The 19,162-nt window shown below is 41.2% G+C and overlaps 1 pseudogene; it reads right to left on the minus strand.

Annotated features, from left to right (window-relative positions):
* The window catches only part of LOC118816969, a 34,425-nt pseudogene extending 16,844 nt beyond the window's left edge, over window positions 1-17,581 (minus strand).
* Between the last annotated feature and the right edge of the window lie 1,581 nt (window positions 17,582-19,162).

Genomic DNA, 19,162 nt, shown 5'->3' on the forward strand with positions numbered 1-19,162 from the left:
CACAGTTCAAAAGCCTGAATCTCTGATAGTATGGAGTTGAATTAGTGCAACATTCCTCTCCCAAAACTTCAGCAATTGGCCTCCTCACTTCCCAGATGTTTACAAACTGTTGTTAAAAGAAGAGGGGATGCTAAACAATGGCAGACGTGGCCCCATCCCAACTTTTTTGAGATGCGTTGCTTCCATCAAGTTTTAAATGAGTTAATATTTTTCATGAAATGGTAAAATGTCTCACTTTCAACATCTGATATGTGTTCTATGCTCTGTTGTGAATAAAATATTGGTCTATGAGATTTGCAAATCATTGCATTCTGTTTTTATTTACATTTATTTACATCGTACAGCGTCCCAACCTTTTTGGATTTGGGTTTGTAGAAATATCACTAATTTAATATAACATATTATAAGAAATATAAGTTTAGCCTTTTCTGTCTCAGAGCGACGCAGAGAAATTTATTCATGTGCAGATATTACTGTGATGCTCTTTTTATAGGAGGAAACAATCCATCCTCTACAAAACGCAGCTGCACAAATCCTAATAACAACAACACAGAGAGCTCATATCACCCCCTGTTTACAAACTGCACTGACTGCCTGGATCTTTCAGGATAAATTTGAAACTTTTGCTACTAGTTTTTAAAGCTCCAAATGATCTTAAAGCTCCTGAACAACTGTCTGTTCATGATCTTGGATCTGCAGATAGTGAACTTCTGCAAACACCTTCTGTAAAATCGAAAAGACCCGCATGAGCAAAAAAAGAACATTAAGGCTGCGTTCACATTAAAAGCCTCGTTGCTCGAATCCAATTTTTTTGCTCAAATCCGATCTCTCTGACACGATGGTTCACACTCGTTTAGGTAAGTGATTCAAATCTGTCATTAATGTGAACGAACCGCCGTCCTGAAATGACCCTCATGAGCTCATCCTACTCAGTAACGTCACGTGAATGAATCACGTTCATCATCAGCACAAACTAACGAGCAGAACGAGCTTCGCTGAGAAGATAATTAACTCTGATCAGCTCTCAGCTTCATTATTAGAGCGAGACGAAGGAGAAAAAGGTGAGATGAGCTGCTTTTCCATCGTTTACAGGCTTTAACTTGTGTTCGGCGCTGCTGCCATGGTAATGCTGAATGATGGCGCACACGCAGTGGGAAAAAAGCACATGAATTCAGATCTGGGCATCACATTAAGGCCGCACAGCCACAATTAGGATACGTATCCAATCTAGGACCAGATACGAAAGTGGCTCAGGTCGGATTTGAAAAGATCAGATTTGCGTCCACACAGCCCTGAAAAAAATCACATTTGTGCCACTTCGACCTGGTAATGTGAACGTAGCCTAGAGTTCACGTTGCTTCACGTGGCGCACTCATCCAGAGGTAAACAATCATGACTGCCAACGAATGCCAGTCCATTCCCAGAGCTTTCAGTTTCATCTTCCCCAGCATCACAGGAGCGATCATGAAGCAAATTTTCCTGTTCCACCTTAAATGGTGCAGCAGTTAGATTCTGTTAAGGTGGAACACAAAAATTTGATCAAGAAGCTGGCGAATGAGAAGCTGACTTCAGCCTCGAAATCGAACGTTGAGAAATATTTTGCAAGAAACTGTTCTACTTTAGCGGAAAAGTTTCCTGCCGGAGATGCGAGAAAAGCGGTTATAGCTGAACTAAAGCTTAAAGCAGAGCAAACTAAGTCTGCCTTTTCATTTACATTACACTGTTTAGCCTATAATAGAACAGTAGCACATACTGAGACATATTTACAGCCATGATGGTAAAATGGACATAACATGTTGTGGCTCCCAAGGTGGTTAGATATTCAATAAAAGGACAAAATGGCTCTTCTTAACAATTGGGTTGCTGACCCCTGAGCTAGGGAATTAGGGAAGGTCTGCATTTTAATTTTCTTTTGTGTTTCTTTTCCTTTGTTTTGGCCTTAGCCCATCCTGAAGCTATATCCTGGTGTAGTGACGCTGTGGTCCATGTAAACTTTGAATAAGGTGCAACTTTTCTGGCAAGAAATAGAGAAAATCGAACTTTTGGGCTTTAATCTGACTTTGTTATGCTGCTCTTTTTATTTTTATGTTACAATCTCACTGCCATGAGGGAGAAAGTAACTCCACTTTTGAGTTTAGACTGTAATATAAAAAGGATCAACATAAAAATAAAAAGAGCAGCTCAACAAAGTCAGATTGAAGCCAAATAGTTATATTTCCTGAGCATTGAGCATTGAAGAACAGGGTAAAAGGGGGCTAACAAAGTGTGCAGAGAAACAGATGGACTACAGTCTGTAACTGTAGAACTACAAAGTGCACCTACATGGTAAGTGGAGCTGATAAAGTGGACAAAGTAGGTTGAAACAATAAGGCGTACTTAATGAAGTTGTTGGTCAGTCTATATCATTTTTATCATATATGCAGTCAGTGATTCAGCTCTTCGGTGATTGTAGCCTCTCGCTCTCATTCCTACGGCTCAAATCCACCATTGCAGTAAATTAAAATAACTTTGGTTCTATCAAGACAGCAATCAACGGAACTTTGATTATGGCTTTAAAAGCTGTATATGAATGGTAAGGCTAGAGTCATGGAGCCACAGCAATAGCATTCAAGCAGCTGGGCTTCAGGCTGGAACTATGGATGGTTCAAATGGCCAAACCTGGAAAATGTGCTTACACCTTTAAAAAATCAAACACGTTAATTTGAAACACTTATATCACATTGGAGTCAATGGGGGTCCGTGTGTTTGTGTGTTTGTGACTGTGAATGGGTGTACCGTTCAGGAAGCTGTCTCAATAGTCTCTCTACATATTTGAATTGATGGGGCTGAAGAATCTTATCTTCCTCCAACTGCAAAGAGAGACAGAGAGAGAGAGAGAGAGAGAGAGAGAGAGAGAGAGAGGAGAGAGTCATGCATTACAGCATCATGTTCCGAGACAACTTCTTACAGCAGCCTGAAGATCATTAAACAAAGACCCCCAAAAAAAACCCCCAAAACTTAGAATTCAAACGTAGAAAAACACAACTGCTCGATCAGGATGGTGTGGCCGTTTCAGACTGGGCAGCTGTGTAGCCATGGCAATGTAAGCAACTCCACAGCTGTAGGCTTTTTTCATTTTTTTAAGCTTTTATTTTCTGGCAGAAGTCTGACTTTTTCAATGTGTGTGAGATACTAGAATACAAAGGTAAAGTTCTCTTCATTTAACTATGTAGCCACTATGGTAGCCACAGTGATGTGTTAGTGACTGTTTACGTAGGTTTATGTTAGATTTCATTAAGAGCTTAATGAACAACCTTCCTTATAGCCTTATGAACAACATATTCATATTGAACTTTGAATATTTAAGCTTGAAACACACTTATTAGTCACCTTCAGATTTCGTGGACTCAAACGACACTCTTTTCATAGGATGCCTCGATTGACTAGCTAAGTAACTAACCAGCTAGCAAGCTAAGTAACTAAAATGTTACTAAGGTAAAGCTTAGGGTTGAATTATGTTGGTGTAGGTTTAGGATTTGTCAGTTGTTTATACATTTTTGTGGTTATCTGTTTGCGTCTAACCTGTTTGTTGCGTTTTTGTAGGCAGATGTAGATGCTCTTCGCCAGCATGAAGGCAAAGCGCCCCAAGAGGCACCCCAGACACAGGACAGCTGGCCACCACATTGACTGCACACATGCAGGTTCAAGAAAAACTTCAGTTTGTGACATTTAAACAGATACTTGTAGCCAAAAACAAAGAACTAAGGTCTTCTCGGCCTTCTGAGAAGCCTAGCTAGCTTTGTACCAACATAACATTTCAAATCCCATAGACGTATTCTTTAGAAATTATATCTGCAGATTTCTTTGAGAAACTGAAGATGAGTCTCCTAGTATTTTACTAACATTATGTGTTAAAGCAGACCTCAAGTAACACAGACCACATGATGAAATTGTTTATCATAAATTACTGTAATTTGAGGCCATCTGATTATTGGACAGCTCAACAGAACATGAGGAAAGTACCATTTTCTTGTCAGAAATTCTGATGTGGTAGATGGTGGTGCACTCACCCACACATAACAGTACTGCCTAGTACTAAATTCTCTTGCAACGCATAACTTATGATCACAGTGGAAATTCCAGACTTGCACAATCAACCTGGTGACACAAATATACAGCATGATACAACAGTTAGTTCCGACAAAGCATTACAGCCATGTTATCAAGCCTGATATCAAGTCTTTTTTTTCTATCATAGCTGTATTGTTGCACTGGTCATTGGTTTCTAAGCAACAACAATGGTCACAAATATTAGTCACATTACTCTAAAAAAGACAGTAGAAAAAATGTAAATAAAAACAGACAGCAATGACTTACAAATCCTTTTTGACCTATATTCAATTGAAAACATTTAAAAATATTTCAAAATTTTTTTATTTATTGGTCAATTTTTGTATACATATGCTTATCCTAAGTTGATTCCTTCAAGTTGTTCCGAAAAAGTTGGGACAGAGGGCATGCTTACCTACCATGTCACATCACCTTTTCTTGTAATAACGTTCAGTTATTGTTTGGGAACTTCCTGCACCAACTGTTGTAGAATTTTTCCCATTCTTGCCTGACATAAACTTCAGCTCTCAACAGTCTGGCCTTTCTGTTGACGTATATCACACTTCATAATGTGCCACACGTTTTCAGTGGGAGAGTCTGGACTGCAGGCAGGTCAGTCAAGCTCCTGCACTCTCTTAACACGAAGCCACATTGTTGTAACGTGCAGAATGTGGCTTAGTGTTGTCTTGCTGAAAAAGACGTCGCTGAAAAAGACGTCATCTAGAAGGCAGCATAGTTGCTCTAATATGCGTATGTATCCCTCATCATTAATGGTGCCTTTACAGATGTACAAGTTACCCACTAACAACCCCCTACCATGACAAAAGCTGGATTTTAAGTAACTTTAAGCTGGTAACAATTGGGATAGTCCTTCTTCCCCGGAGAACGCAATGTCCATATTTTCAAAAACAATCTCACTGATTTGTCAGACCACAGCACTTTGCATCAGTCCATCTCAGATGAGCTTTAGCCCAGACAAACCAGAGGTGTCTCTGGATGTTGTTGATATACAACTTCCATTTTGCACAGTAGAGTCCAAACCCTCAGTTGTAGGTTCTGCAGTGAACTGTGTTTACTGACAACGGGTTCTCCAAAGTATTCCTGAGACTATGTGTTCATATTTATTGCAAAAGCATGTTGGTTTTTAATGCTGGGCCGTCTGGGACCTCGAAAGACTCTGGCCGTCAATATTGGTTTTTGGCCTTTTTACACACCGAAACCCACCCAAACCAGGGAGCAGCTGTATGACTGGGGAATTTAATTGTTATTTCTTGTGCGTAGGTACCAGACATTTAGCCAGCCCATAAAACAGTGGACTGACACAATTATATAGGCTGGACTGATGCCAAGATTAGGCCCTATGCGTGACAAGTGACAGGTGTGACAGAGACTACCATGTACGGATAGACAAACAATGGGCAGAATAGAAGTTCTAGGTACAACATGCACATACAATTCTGAATATAATAACATATAACACAGCAGTAAAGACATTCAACATAAGCTATTTTTATTTTCGAATATTCTATCAACTATTAGCCTTAAATATTAGTCTGAAAAGTTCAATTAGAAAAGTTCAATACGTTTAACAACTTTAATAACTGAATGAAAAATCTCATAATTTGTACTATTACTGTTATAACTAACTATTATAAATTAATTTTGTAATGACACCTGTTGTCATGAATGGGGTAGCACATTTGTTTCTCTAGCGAAGCTCATTGTGAGGGGTGAAGTTAAACAGGAAGAAACAACAAAAAGGTATTTGTCAGTTTTAAATGTTCCCTCAGCAAACCCTAGTCTCAGTGTGTCACCCATCGAGGAGAAAAGACCTTGTTAGAAAGACGAGGAATCTAATATTGGACCGGTTACAGCAGGTGTTAGCCAAAATGCTAGCTAAAAATACCCTCTGGTAATACACTACGTGGACAAAAGTAGTGGGACACCTACACACAGCAGCTTATACTGCCACCCATTCTAAATCCATAGGCATTAATATGGAGTTGCCCCCCCCCCTTTGCAGCTATAACAGTTTCCACTCTTCTGAAAAGCTTTCTACAAGATGTTGGAGAGTGTCTGTGGGAATTTTTGCCCATTTATCCAGAACAGCATTTGTGAGGTCAGACACTGATGTTGGATGAGAGAGCCTGGATCACAATCTCCTTTCTAGTTCATCCCAAAGGTGTTTAATGGAGTTGAAGTCAGGGCTTTGTGAGGGCCAGTCAAGTTCTTCCATACCAAACTCATCCAGCCAGGCCTTTATGGAGCTTCTTTGTGCCCTGGGGTTCAGTCATGTTGGAACAGAAAAGGTCCTTCCCCAAACTATTTCCACAAAAGAATTGTCCAGAATGTCTTGGTCTGCTGAACAATTAAGATTTCCCTTCACTGGAACTAAGGGTTCCAGACCAACCCCTGAAAAACAACCCCATATCATCATCCCTCCTCCACCAAACTTTACAGTCGGCACAGTGCAGTCAGGCAGGTAACGTTCTCCTGGCATTCGCCAAACCCAGACTCGTCCATCAGACTGACAGATAGAGAAGAACTTTCATGCACTATGCGCCTCAGCACTCTGCGACCCTATTCTGGTCTGACACTTCGTGGCTGAGTTGCTGTGGTTCCTAAACGCTTCCACTTTTCAACAAAACCACTCACAGTTGATTGTGGAAAATCTAGAAGCGAAGAAATTTCTTGAACTGACTACACCTGTGGTAATGGGACTGAATGAAACACCTGAATTCAATGATTAAGAGGTGTGTCCCAATACTTTTGTCCATATTGTGTGGTTTGTTATATATACATCCACATTGTATCATTTATTGCTTTATGCTGTAAAATATCAAGAATAATATACATAAGGCAAGTAAATCCTAACTCTTCAGTGCTAGTGGACATGCATGTGTGTGTACCAGACGAGCGTGTATAACAGGCCCAAAGCTCCTCCCAGTCCTCGCCGTGTTGTCGACAGACAAATGAAAAAGGGAAGAAAAGCCACGCCCACCTCAAACGCAGCCACCAGGTACACCAAAGCTGAAAGAAAAACAGAGCCAAAGAACGTTTCTCTAATATGAGTTAATGTATGTTAACACACCAGTCAGGCATAACATTATGACCATTATGTCCTTGTTTCTACGCTCATTGTCCATTTTATCAGCTCCACTTACTATATAGGTGCACTTTGTAGTTCTATAATTACAGACTGTAGTCCATCTGTTTCTCTGATATTTTGTTAGCCCCCTTTTACCCTGTTCTTCAGTGGTCAGTATGCTGTGCTGCATACTGTACTGCAGTTGATGTACCTTCAAGCCACGTCGGGACTTCAATCAGCTTGATGTCGCGGAAGAACAGGTTGATCATTTGGTGCGCCGTGGCACCAATGGCGAAAGCGTATGACCATCGATTCCTCAAGGAGAAAGTGAAGTCCAGAGGCCTAGCAACACAAAACACGAATGGATATCACGGATCAAACCTCAGAGAAACCTTCCTTATTACGACTTTGTAAGGAAAGTCATCCTTAAGGAAAATGTATTTTCTCAGATTTCCCACAGTTTTAGCATCATCAGCATCCATATAAAAACTCGCATGGTTGTGTGGAATAATCAGAAAATATATCATTTTGGATTTGAGTGAATATAATCAGAAAATACATTCATTTCTTCCTTATCAGGCAGGCAGCTATGTTGGGAAGCATTGCATGGCCTGATGATTCACAGGAGACAGTCCGTACCACTCTCTCAAGAGAATTCCAGAGAGCGTTCTGCTCTCTGAGGGGCTGACTGAGATTCAAGCTTTATGTAAGTTTTGAGAAGTTATAAAAGGACAACACCTGGTGGCAATAAAGATAATAAGAATAGGTGAGGCATAATAAAGGCCCAATCTCATTTTTTCTTTTCTACCCCTACCCCTTGTTTTCGAGTGTCACCCTAATCCCTTGGAATTACAAAGGGTAGTGGTTGAAATCTTGCCCTACGAAATGGGACCCTCAAATAAAAAGAGCATTACTTCATTAACAGACTACTAGCGCTGCTCTGTAGGCGACCCTGCCAGTCTGCAGTGACAGCAGAGGAGGGTAAAGTTCAGCTCCTCACTGCTGGGCTTTAGTTACATTTAGGGCATCATATGCCTTCAAAGAGGGGGGCAATTATTTATTATCGCCAACCCCTAATTCTTCAGTGATAGGAAGCTGAAGTCAGATATTCACCAGCTTCTTGTTCAAACTTTCTCGTTCCACCTTAAATGGTGCAGCAGTTACATTCCGGCGCTTCAGGCATCAGAACTGCTGGACTATTTAAGGTGGAACAGGATTTAACTAGTTAACTAGCTAGCTACAGAGACATTAGCATGCTATTAGCGATTTTTTTTGCTTGTTATGAATAAAACGACCAAAATACACTGAAACAACATTAAACTAAGATAAAACAGTGATTATCGTGATTTTTAACAGAGAAAATTCCCACATTTGTGGGTTTCTTTGGTCTCTTGTTCAGCCATCTTGCTGGTTTTCTTTTTTTCTCATAACACTCTGTTTGGAGTGTTTCTGAAAACCTCAGTTTGGAGGGTCATGTAGCCCTAACACTTCGCCCTACCCCTCCATCTCAACAAAAACTGGGACACCCTACCCCTAGACGTGAACGTGCAAAACAGAGGGCTAAGGGCTGAGTGGTAGGGGCAAGTGGTGAAATGGGATTGGGCCTAAGTCAACCAATGAGGAAAGACGATGAGATGGTCTTGGTTCCTTCAAGGTTTTCCTCCTCTTGCTCTTATGGAGTTTTTCCTTGCCACTGTCGGCATTGGTTTGCAGGCTTGGACCTGGGTTTTTCTGTAAAGCTGCTTTGTGACAATGTGCTATATAAATCAACTTTGACTTGACTAGACAGAATTAGAACGAGCCAATCGAATGCTCATGAATGCTTTACAATAAGCCTATTCTTGAATTTGTAAGATAGTTTGTGTCCTGATTTTCGCTTCTTGCGACCTCATGTGTGGAAGAGGAAAAGATTTCTGCCACAACAGTTCACTGGTAGATTTGGATAGAAAATAAAATGGCTATATCTGTGTTGTAGTCATGGCGACCCCTGGTTTCTATCACCCACCACTGTAAAGAGTCTCTACAATCAACCATTTCACACCAAACCACTGGCATCAGCTTCCTGTGAGACACGTAAAGCTCCAACGCGTCCAACTGCAGCTGGCGTAACATCATTGGGCAGCTCAACACGCTTGGAGGAGAAGGTTACATCAGCTAGCAGATGCCTGCAATGGCTAGCTAGTGATGCAGGGGAAGGACCACCCCCCCCACCCAGAGAAACAGAGGATATCTTGGACTTCCGATTACGGATGGCTATGGCATCACCGGCGAAGATAAGAGCTGACACCGCTGACCTCAACTACAAATTTCATAGCCATGAATTTTGACAGACCCCAGTGACCACAGAACAGCAGACTTACCGAAAGAACAGAAAACCTCACTTACACAACGATGCCGAATCGGTCGCGGAGGTACGGGAAACGCTGCCCACAGCAGTGAGGCTTCCGTCTGCGCTCCAAGAACGAGAACAGCAGGACGATGCACACCTGCAACCAACAAAACACAGATAATCACATATATTCACACACATACAGGTTATGTAACAGGTGAGGTGGCAGGATTTCTGCTCGATTTTCATGTATTTTATTCCACACAGAGCTCCATTTGTGACATTAGTGTAGTTAAATGTAGTAAAAACAGCCAAAACTCATGTTTACACTGACATTTTATCCCTTAAAATTAAATTAAATTAAAATGTAATTTTTATTAAGTGACCCTTATTAGTCCCACAACGGGGAAAATCCGTTCAGTGAAGCACCACATGCACAGTAGTGAAAACACACTAGGGGGCAGTGAGCTCACTTGCCCAGAGCAGTGGGCAGCCCTATCCACAGCGCCGGCAGCGCAGTCGGGGGTTAGGTGCTCAACGGCACTTCAGTCATGTCCTGTCAGTTTAGGGGATCAAACCGGCGACCTTGTGGTCACAAGGCCTAACCTCCAGCCTACGACATGTGGTTTTTATCACAGCGCCTTTAAGACTGGTATATGTAAATGAGATCCATTTCGATTGGCTGCTCTGTATTGCACCTCAGTCAAAAAGCAGTCCAGGTTAAAACGCTCCTTACAGCTTCAGCCTGAATGGGCGGGGCTAAGTTGATGTAGGCGGATATATGCAACTATTTTAATGATGTCACCAACACATTTTAAAGTGTTTTAGCCAATGGGCGGGGCTTTATTTTAGCCCTGCCGACGTGTTTTAGAGCAGGACACTTCATCCCTGTCCCTCATGGCCACATGGTGAGCAGTCAGATCCCATTGTTTTGAAGTAAATGAGTCTGAAAACCAGTGTGGAACATTGAGAATTGTCACTACTGAACTATTTTTTTCTGAAATTACGTCATTTTTTGTGCTATAATGAAAATGTTATGATTTTAAATATGTAAAACTGTTCAAAGCTGTGTTCGCTGGTCATGTACAGGCTAGCGTTTTTCAGTTCTGCTCAAAATAAGCTAAAATTGTCACCGCCAAAACAATCACCTCTGAAACATCTGGTAAAGTGTTATGACTGTGTTGGAAGTGTTGAATCGTTTGTTTTAATAAATGAACACAACTGAGGTTTGAAGGGTCAAAGCAAATGGATGTTAGTCGAAAGTTCCAAGTCAGTGAGTCCGGAATGTGCTTCAATCCTATGGGCCACAATTTATAACTGTCCTCCTATACAGTGAACCCACAGTGGTTTCTGATAAAGTGGACGGGGTGTTTAAAGGCAATGAACATCTGGCTTTTATTATGGCAAACAGCAAAGAGGAACTTACAGAAGGCAACAGACACGCATGCAGAACATGCTCCTGAGCCACAGCACATGTCTCCCTCCCTTTTTGTTCCTTTCTAGATTATAAAGAGAGAAAGACAGACAGAGAGAGAGAGAGAGAGACAGAGAGATAAAACGTTCCTCAGGCCACATCATATTAACACATTCCAGGTCAAATTCAACAAATAAAGGATGAGTAGGGTCCCTCACAGTTTGGTGGGCTTTTCTCTCCCATAATATAATAATAACAACAACAACATGTGATCATATCATATCTTATAATTATGACTTTACCACGGGGAAGGGTGTTCTTAGGCACGACACAAAGCGGAGCTAAGTGCTTTTATAAAACAGTGGCCAACATAAAATTTTTCAGAAAATATTTCAAGTTATTATTATTAATACTGAACATAAACAAGCATTCCACCAAGAAACATAGTTCCTTTACAGTATGGTATTCTTTGGTATTCCAAGCCACCGTGGAGGCTAAATGAGGAGAACGTTGGTCACCCATTGCTGTATACTGCGGTCAGTCCATGGACTTTTCAACTTTTTGTCACATAGCAATGAACATATAACTCAGCACTGTTTAATGCAAAACTTTTACCTTGATTTTACTTTTTAGTTACTTTTTAGTCACCAAATTACCACCACGTCTTATTTAGCACCAATCCAACGGCGCCCTCTTCTCAAGTTGGGGCTGAATCTCAAACGGCTCCCTGCTCCCTACATAGTGCACTACGTAGGAATTTAAATACTGGATCCTGCAGCCCAACAGAGCAAAATACAGCTAAGGAACAGTCATTTGGGATTCAGACACATCCACTCTCGATAAATGGTGCATTGTTTGGCTGTAGAGGCTAGAATCTCTAAACTTTCATAGCAAGCACACTATTTAGGGAGTACAGAGCCGTTTGGGATTCAGCCTGGGTTTGACGCAACTTCTGACTAAAAGAGTGTAAGTCATTCAAGTGACAGTTTAGACTTTTATATTGTAGTTTTGCAGTGAATCATACCACAAGTGCTTTAATTCAAGCCTGTGATATTAATGATGGAGTTGTTCTGGTTAAGAACATAAGTTGTCAGCCCCTCAGTTTAAACAGAAAACGGGTTCTTACTTCATCAGTACACTCGGTGGTCCATGTGAGCAGCAGTAGAGTCAAAGATTATTCCATTAACAGCACAAGGATTTTTCGTGCCATGGCGCAGTGATACAGAGATCAGTTGTTGTGAGGCAGTCATATGTGCATATATCGTCTTCAAACGCAGCTCAGCCAATCAGATTTTATGACCGGAACTGTTTATAATATGTCGTTATAATAAGAGCCTCTCTGGCATCTCATAATTACTTAATTCCTTATGATTTTAACCTAATATACCTCTCATAATTAAGACATAGTATCTCATGATCATAAGCGATTATTGTGAGATCCTCAGTCGTAATTATGAGAAATTGTCTTATTATTAGGGGACACAAAGTTATCATAATGATGTACTAAGCCATACCTAAGAGTTGACAAGTCACAATGATGAAAAACCATCATTATGTCATTATTATGTGATCCTAATACACAATTACGAGATAATAAATTATAATTATGAGAATCTTTCACATATTATATGGTCTTTTTTCCAAATCACCGGAAACATAGTTCAGTTTCCGTGGCATTTTCATGAATGTGCTCGGACACAGCTGGAAAGCTCAGTCTTCCATCAAATACTTCTGTACGATTTCAACTGGAGTGTTACTGCCACTCCTTCATTTTGTTAGCATTTATAATAATAATAATTCATAGCTGAGCACTGTCTGAGCACCACCTGACTAATCCATCAGTCTGATTTAAGTATGCAGTACGTATGGTTCGTCTCCTGCGCCGGTCAGCCCGACGCATTCAAACAGTTTGAGCAGCAGAGGGTCAACAGTGAAAATTCAAGCCACTTGTAACTATTTCATGGTTTCTACGAGGAACATTAGACCCAAGATTCACAGTCTCTGTTCGTATGGAACATCTAAACACCCAAGAACTTCTCCACCGCAGATCTGATATCACCTGAAAACACGGCTCGATATACAGTACAGCAAAACAACAGCAGCAGAAATAAAACACCATTTGTATACTTTATAATATGATGATCCCAGAAGGTTGGCTGCTATTTCGTTGCTATGGTATCCCAAGTGGTTGCTAGGGTGTTGCTATGTGGTTACTATGGTATTACCGATTGCTGCTGGGGAGCTGTGTGACAACTTAGCGAAAAAATTCGGCAGAGAAAAAGAAGGATAAATAGAATAACCGTCACTAATTAACAATGTACATCCTTTATTAACTTGTAGTTCAGTTTATGTTTAGTACATTTAATAAGTATCATAAAAACACAGCAAACTGAAAGAATAAAAAATACTTATTAGTCATTATTTAGATCATCTCATTTATATATGTATGTACATATACATTATGTAGTGGGACACCTACACATTGCACCTACAGGAGCTTTTATGGCATCCCATTCTAAATCCATAGGCATTAATGAATAATGGAGTTGGTCCCCCTTTGCAGCTGGAACAGTTTCCACTCTTCTGGGAAGCTTCTACAGGATGTTGGAGAGCGTCTGTGGGAATTTTTGCCTATTTATCCAGAAGAGCATTTGTGAGGTCAGACACTGATGGGGTCTGAAGCATTAAGATTTCCCCTCACTGGATCTAAGGGTTCTAGACCAACCCCTGAAAACAACCCTGTATCATTATCTCTCCTCCACCAAACTTTACAGCTGGAACAGTGCAGTCAGGCAGGTAACGTTCTCCGGGCATTCGCCAAACCCAGACTCGTCCATCAGACTGACAAACAGAGAAGCGTGATTTGTAGCTCCACTCACTGTCCACTCTGTTAGACACTCCTACCTTGTCGCAGCAGTGACACTGAGGTGTTTAAAAACTCCAGCAGCACTGCTGTGTCTGATCCACTCAGACCAGCACAACACACCACCACCACGTCAGTGTTACTGCAGTGCTGAGAATGATCCACCACCCAAATAGTACCTGCTCTGTGAGGGTCTATGGGGGTCCTGACCACTGAAGAACAGGATATATATATATATAGAGCTATGGAGGTGGAGGTTGGTCAGAGTCTGGCTACATGATACTACTACATGACCGGGCTTTACTGACTCTTCTGTACCTTCCAGGATGCTTTAACAGTGTTCAGACGTTGTGGAACAGAACCGTCCTTGTACCGACAGTAGAGACTCTCAGCTGAGTCACTAGAACTGGAGTGGGTGGAAAATGGTGTGAATAAAAACTGTTTGCCAAAATGGCTACTCACATGGCGGGTTGGTCGAGGATGAGAGCAAGGAGGCAGGGGGTCTGTTGGGAGAAAAGGCCGTTATGTTCTGCTTTAGGGGGTCTTTTAATGGCGTACACACTTAAAAAAAGATGGTTCTATTCAGTTCATTTCATGCTTACATGGTTTTCTGCATGGTGAAATGGTTCTATAGATGGATGGAGAACCTGTTATATGTGGTTCTATAAGGCACCAACAAGTGTTCTTCTTCTTTGTTACAAGCTTGACATCGTAACAACAGCAGAACCCTTTTTAGGCCAATATAGAACCATATACAACACATTCTCCATCAATCCAAAGAACCATTTCGAGATAAAAAGAAACATGAAAAAGTTCTATATAAGACTTATAAATAGGTTCTAAAGAGAACCGTTGCCTTTACCCAAGATTTACCATAAAGGTACGAATTCAGAGGCCGATTTCTGTAACAGTTAATATGTTGGGATTTTTTATTTCATAAAAATAATAATTAATAATACTTGCTGTCTAATTTCTGACATGGCAAATGATCAGCGACTTAACTTTGTTTTCTGTTATCAATTAATCACGCTTTTGTGAAGAAGCACACAGTGTTCACTTCTCTAGGTTGGCACTGGAGCTATGAGGCTGACAGGTGATGGAAGCTTATACCCCACCAATTGACATCTAACAGACTTGATTTATGTGGTTTCCGACACTGCATGTCACACTGTTATCAATAAACATTTCCAGACCTTCCTCTGATCTAAGTCATCGGAGTGCGCCGTTTAAATGACCATTAGAATAATCCGAAAACTGAAGAAACGTACATGTAAACGCCTTTGAAGAGAGCTGGATTTTAGCTCAGTAACTGGATTTCTAAGCACCCTTACTCTGATTTCTTTCTTTTTCAGTCTGCGCATGTGCGAGAACAGACGGCAGTGCTGCAAATGAGCGAGCAGCGCCCGCCACGAGACGCAGCAGAGCACTCTGTTGGAGCCACGCTGAAACCAACTATGCTTGATGAAATGAAGGATTTAAATATTCTTCTTCTTCTAGATGATGTATGTTCATATTTTCAGGCAAACTGGCTCGATGTTTCAAAAAAGCCGCAGCATGAAGTTGGAGTTTTACATTACATTTACGTCAGATCTTCTTCTATGAGCTTATTGTGATGCAACTTTGACTGTTTTTGAATCGCATTGTGTAACTGCCAAGTTGTTGCATGTGACTCAGAACGTGCAGAGGCGGCAGGCTTTACTCACTCGCCACTCACAGATGAGAGGAATTTAAAACTTCTACTCTTTTAATGAAATAAAACAGATAGATGTCCTAATGAGGATGTGAAAAATGAGTCCTCCACATTCTCGTTTGGAAACTGTAAAGTTCTCGCTACATAAAAATATGCAAATTAGAAAAAAAACACTTTTCTGTTTGTCTGATGTCTGGCCCACACGACAGGAGAACCCGTTACTGTAAAATTTAACGGCCTTTTTCAAAAATAAAGTGGTGGCAATTGTTTTTGTGCAATTTAAATAAATTTTGTGCTATTCAGAATTTATTTTTTGTATGTTTTATGCATTAAATACATGGACATATCGAGATGTCCATTGGATTTTCTTTAAGTAATCTAAATAGTAGAGTAGTTAAAAGGGGCTCGATCCGAGTTTGATCCTAACGTATTTCCTTCCCTTGAGATTTCACATTAAATGTCCAATAGTCAGGTGGACTTGCTTTTGTGTGAATATTGGAAAGAATTATTTCACCAGCGCGTTTGCCTATTTAATCTTGACTGAATCTAAAGGGGGTCTGTGCAGATCTGCTTTTTCAGATAAAAACAGGGTCTGAGCTGCGTGTTTTTTGGGCCAGTGAATGTCAGAAATGCTCATTTTTGCTTCTTTTCTCAAGTTTTTATCAGAAACAAACAACTGTTTTCAGGTTATTTCATTTGGTGACACTTTATTCTGAACCGTCCTTTAGATTAAATGAACACTCAACAGACTCTCAGTAACACATGAGGGATAGGATTAGGACCAGGGTTAGGATTAGGGCCAGGATTAGGTTTTGGGTTAAAGTTAAGGTTAGGATTAGGGCCAGGGTGATATTAGGGTTAGTTTTAGGTTAAGATTGAGGTTAGGATTAGGATTAGGGCCAGGGTGAGAGTTAGGATTAGGTTTTGGGTTGAGGTTAAGGTTAGGGTTAGGGTTAGGGACCAGGGTTAGGGTTGGGGACCAGGGTTAGGATTAGGGCCAGGGTTAGGGTTGGTGTCGGGTGATGGACGTAACATGTTAACAACATATCTAATTAAAGTAAGTAATGTATCAACAGAACATCTTCAAGATACCAGGCTGACAGCGAGAGCTAGTCTGGCCTGATGACCATGTTTTTCCCTTTTCTGAGTGCCCAGTAAAAAAAAAATTGGACCCACATTTTAAGGTTTCTGGGCACCTCAGAGGATTTTCCGTGCCCTGGCGCAGTAATACAGAGCTCAGCAGCTGTGAGGCGGTCAGAGCTGCGCATTTATATTGTATGTTACCACGGCTTCGACCGCGGCTCAGCCAATCAGATTTTAGGCCCATTATATAGTCGGGATTTTGGCGTGGAGGAGAGTGACGTCACCCGAAGCCGCAAATCATGGCAAAACAAATACCTGCAGCTGTGCGTCACTGCATTACCGGCTATTGTCTGAACCGCGCACTGAAAAACACCCACTACGGTCAGCAGAGTCCGTTCAGGAGTTATCGGCGCCGAAAAGACGAATATTGAATCAAAAATCATCAAAGCGTGGCGGACTCGGCTCCAAAGAGTCGTTTAGAAGAACCGAGTCGTTCACCAAAGCCACATCACTGTGAGATCTACGCACAAAAACACAGGGAAAACAAAAAACAGACAACAAAAACTCAGTTTTACCTCTCGTGCCACTCCCAAAATGGCCAAAGCAGAGGTTTTACACGCGATGTTTTAGCGCGGTGAACCTCAAAAGATCCGAACTGTAAATGATTCAGATATAAAAGTTTCAGAAAAGCGTTTTTTTGGTCAAACTGCAGCTTCGATCCAGGTGGCTGACTAACCAAAATGTGGATTTAGTTGCGGTGAACAGACATCGAGCTGGCTTCTTATCCGAATTCTCCGTTCCACCTTAAGTGGTGCAGCGGTGGCTGCATCATTTAAGGTGGAACGGGCAGTTCGAATGAGAAACCGCGCTTCTTCGCGGACGCAGAGCTGAAGTTTGGTCACAAAAGCGAGCTTAAACTTACAGTGTCTCCCGGGTCCATCGCGCCTCTGGAGCAAAGGGCTGTGGATCGAGTCCTACTGTAAGAGCTCTCGTGCTGTGCGGTGCGCCTATTGTGCAGGAATACAGCGGGCGTGTCCAGAGCGGGGAAGAGGGCGTGGCCTTCACGTATGGATGAGCGCAACGTGCACGCAGGTCTGTATAAACACAAGCCACGCTGTCTGTCGTTCAGAGGAAGATCGGACTAATTCCTGACAGACACCTCAATACTAATAACGTTACAGATGTGCCATATAAACCTACACATAAAATACGCCCAGCTAAAAAATTGCACTACATTAATGTGAATCTGAAACATGAAACATTTATTATTTGGTCTTCTGGAAAATCATAGAGCGAAATAAACACGTTTATTTGATAAATTGTGTTTTATATACATAAGTGTAATATTCTGCTGCCTTTGGATCATTATATCGAATTAATCCAGCCCTCTTAAAAACAAAGGGCTATTAGAACTGTTAAAGCACGTATTTACTTCTCTTTAAACAGTTCTGTTTGTCCCCCCAGCAAATGTATTGATGTATATGTACACTGTTATATGTGTATTTGCAGGCATATGATGTTGTGTACTACGTTTTGCTTCAGTTTAAGTGTTAGCTGTAGTTCTCTGTGAGCCAACACGCATGCGCGTCCGCCATGTTGGCGCGGTCAAGATCTGCTTGTAAACAAATACACGTGCACTGAGACATGATGAGTTCTCCTCATTAAATCGGCCATAACTTTCTTAATACCCAACCGATTTTCACCAAATCTGTTTTGTTATGATCCTCAGATGTTTCTGCATGTTGCTTGATTATTTCTACATATGATTTGTAAACATATATTTCTAAACTGCGAGTTATATATGAACCGTCAAAGCTGAAACAGAGTCAAACAGCCATTAAGACGAATATTGACTGGGTGAAATATATTTAGAATGCTAGATGTTTGTTTGCAAAGAAGACGGCCAAAATGAAGCTTATGAGAAGAACCAGTTAATTAGAGAAACTAGTTACGCGTGTAACAGTTGAAGGTAAAAGAGGAAGACAAAAACCAGCAACAAGATGGATGGCTGGAAGCCAGGGTTAGCTTGCTAGTTAATGCTAGCTAACATGGTTAACTAACAGCAGTCGTTATTTTTCACAGTGGAAAGGCTGGTGACGTTAGCTAGCTAGCAGGGTTCCTAAATCAATGCAGCTACTGGCTAGTTAGTTTTCTATGATTACTTAAGCTCTGGGTGGTAAAAAAAAGGAGCAAGTCATCTGAAAAACTAAATGTTCCCCCTGTTTTTAAGGTACGGACTGACAAGGCTGATAACTTACCGCGGTCAGTACACTGACCTCCTCCATGTCTGGCAGTTAGCATGATATTTGCACATTGTGACCTGATCCTTCAGATAGCACCCTTCCCTTTTGGCCAGTCAAACACTAGCATGCCTAAACTGGTCATCTTGGAGATGTATGCTGCGTCCAAAACCACATTAGTCAAAACTAGTACACCACCATCAGAAGTCCATTCATTGGTCTAGTATGTATAGTGTAGCTGTAGGTGGTTTTGGACACAGCCATAGCCTTTGAGATGGCACGATGGAATGATCTAATATGACTTCAGTCCAAAGATAAGGACGATGAGTTTGCTCAAATATTGGTAGGAACAATTCTGTCTGCCCA

This window comes from Colossoma macropomum, unplaced genomic scaffold (assembly GCF_904425465.1).
Source record: "Colossoma macropomum unplaced genomic scaffold, Colossoma_macropomum, whole genome shotgun sequence".
Taxonomy (NCBI): Eukaryota; Metazoa; Chordata; class Actinopteri; order Characiformes; family Serrasalmidae; genus Colossoma; species Colossoma macropomum.